We start from the raw sequence: 3,402 nt of genomic DNA, 5'->3' as shown, positions 1-3,402 counted from the left end.
CTCAAGAATGGTGAAAACCAAATATCCCATACATTAGAAAGCCATTCAAAATTGAAACAACTCGCATTGACCCATACAAAGAAGAGAAAAACAAAACCCAACTATTTTGCTTAAGGCAACGACACTACTTTACATGGTGAGCAAATTTCTTAGCCAGAAAAAGAAAGAAAGCATACCTCAAATGGCTGGCCGTGGACGACGACGGAGACGGCGTTACTGGGTAGGGATGGCGGCGACGGTGACCGACAGGAACGGTGATGGTGACGGCGTGATTAGGGTTAGAGAGAGGGAGAGAAAACATGAGAGGAAGAGAGATAGAGAAATGTAAAATATAAGGGTTTGGGAACGAGTATAGGAACAGGTATAATGGATCTTTATTTGAAAGATTATACCGACCTCATGAGGTCGGTATAAGTAAAATATTTTATTTTTTAGTTAAAATAATACCGACCTCGTGAGGTCGGTATTCTTTTAAATTAAATATATTTTTAATTTAAAAGAATATCGACCTCACGAGGTCGGTATTATTTTAAATAAAAAATAAAATTATTAAATATACCGACCTCACGAGGTCGGTATTATTTTAAATAAAAAAATAAAATATTTTACATTTATCATCAAATAAATTTCCGACCTAGTGAGGTCGGTATATTATTTTTTCAAATTTTGATACAATATTACCGACCTTATGAGGTCGGTTTATTTTTTAAAAAATTAAAAAATACGTATTACGACTTTACCGACCTCATGAGGTCGGTAAAAGGTGTTGTTTTAGTAGTGTTCTTTGCACCAAGATACAGGGTGTGTTTGGTATGAATGAAACATTTAAAAGAATATTTTCATTTTTTTAATGTTTGGTTAATTAAAATATTTTTAAAAAATATTTGTTCTTTATGAAAATAAGTCCATTAAAAGTTAGGAAAATGGCTTCTCTACCGAAAGTAGGGAAACAAGCTCCATATAGAGAAAGTTGGGGAAATACATCAATCATATTCTGTTTTCATGATTCGTGGCCTCCTCCACGAAAATTTGGAATGAGTTTTTAGCAAACTTTTATCAAAGCAGATTAAGAAAAGATATCGTAGGGTTGTTTGTTGTCAGAAAAAATAATATTTCTTTGCCGGCATATGCATTGGTTAAAAAACAATATGTGTATATGTTTGGTACGACGAAAGTTATTCATGAAAAATGATTTCGTAAAAGACATATTTTTCATGAAATAAGATTTGTCCGGCAAATGTTTTATGTGTTTGACGCGATGAGTTAAAAGTATATTTTAGAAAAAAAAAATATATATATACTAAAGTTTATTCATAATAACGTTTAAGTGTTAATCAAAGTAATAGTATGAAGTTATAACTAGAAAGTCATTTTCCCCCTTTTGATAGTAAACATTTTCCCTGACAAATGACTTTCGCTATATCAAAAATGCACCCCATACATATTTTCCTAGGAACATTTAGTGAAAACTAACAACAAGTTACACCAAAAACATGGAATATTTAATTTAGAGGGGTAATGCAAACACGAAATAGTTTAAATATGAAACTAATAAAAACGTGATATTTTAGAGTGGTTTTGGTCCATTATCTTTTTATTTTTATTTTTATGAACTCTAATTTTTGTGTTCATCTGATTATAAAATTTATATGTCGACAATAAAAATAAAAAAATAAAAAAAAATAAAAACAGAAAGTAGTCATTCCAAGCAGTAGGAAAATGAAAGATAAAACAAAAGAGTAAAATGAGAAAAAAGAAACAACGATCTCGTATTTAACGGCTTAAGCGACTGGCAAAACCAAAACTTCCTAATTCTAAATACGAGTTTTTCATTAATTAATGACGTAAAATGTAAATTTACGTTCTGAGTAAGTATTTCATAAATATTTTCAAAGTCACATTACTATTTTTTTTCTTTCAAAAATAGCAGCTTCATATAAATTGCTAGCCCTACGTATTGTGATAGAATTTCCATAAATCAAGGGATTTGTTTCAATCCTTATAAATCTGTTCCAAATCTCTCATCATCTTAGTAACTAAGGAATTAAGTTACATCCTAATTAATACATATCATTTCTCTTTCATCATCATTTTTCTAACTAACTAAGAAATTAGTTTACATTCTAATCAATATGTACATATTCCTTTCCAGCAATTAAGAAATTTGTTTACCACTAGTTATCCATGTTTTCAGTTTGGTTATATATATTATACCATCTATATCTTTATTATACTGTAATTATAATTAGACATACACGCATAAAATATTAAAAAAATATACCTTTAATATATTTCAGATATAATATATTATTATACCATCTATGTCTTTATTATACTAGGTATATCTTTTTATATTGTATATATATGTTACATATATTTATATCTTTATTATACTGAAAATACCATGCATATTTATGAGATAAATATGTTACACGAAAAACTACTTTTCAGTTGAAAAAATACCATGTATATTTATGGTATAAACCTATTTCTTGTGAAAATATCATATATATTTATGGTATAAATATATTTTTACAAAAATACCAAGTGTATATATATGTTTATGTGTATAATTAGATATATACACAGATATTGGGCAGTTTTAATTTATCAGCTATATACACAAAGGTTGGGCAATTTTATTTTATATGCAAAATACATCTTAGGAAAGGAAACAATGAAAAAAAATTGAGTGATTGTTTTAGTTATGATAGTGGAGTATAAAACACATTTTAACTAGGACTAGGAGTAGAAAACCTAAAACCTACTTAGACATGCATTAAGTAAACTACTGAAACCTATACAATTTGGGATCTATAACTTTTAGTTTAATTCCTAGACCGTGTAATAGAATTTACATTTGGGAAAAAAACATAACTAGGCAATACTGATCTAGTTATTGTGATGGTTGTTGGATGCCTCCCCTTTAGCTATCATACTGTGGTCTAATTCCAAACAAAACTTCATATGGTGTCCTTCCTCTCAACACCCTGGAAGGAAACCTATTGATAAGATGTGTTGCAGTCAATATACATTTTCCCCAAAAAGGACTAGGTAAGTGAGACTGAAACATCAGACCCCTGGAAATTTCCAGGAGGTGTCTATGTTTTCTTTCTACTACTCCATTCTGCTGTGGAGTCCCTACACATGATGTTTGGTGTATTATCCCTTGAGATCTGAGAAAAAGGGCTTCCTGTGTTCCTTTACCCAATTCTAGGGCATTATCAGATCTTATAACTTTTACCTTAGCATTGAATTGCCTTTCAACCATGATCAGAAAATCCTTTAAAATAGGAAAAGCATTGCACTTAGAACTCAATAAGAAGATCCAAGTTCCCCTACTGAAATCATCTACTATAGTGAGGAAGTATTTGTATCCATTGTGAGTACATGTCTTATATG

The sequence above is a fragment of the Lycium barbarum genome, chromosome 10 (genome assembly GCF_019175385.1).
Source record: "Lycium barbarum isolate Lr01 chromosome 10, ASM1917538v2, whole genome shotgun sequence".
Lineage (NCBI taxonomy): Eukaryota > Viridiplantae > Streptophyta > Magnoliopsida > Solanales > Solanaceae > Lycium > Lycium barbarum.
This window is presented reverse-complemented; position numbering follows the sequence as displayed.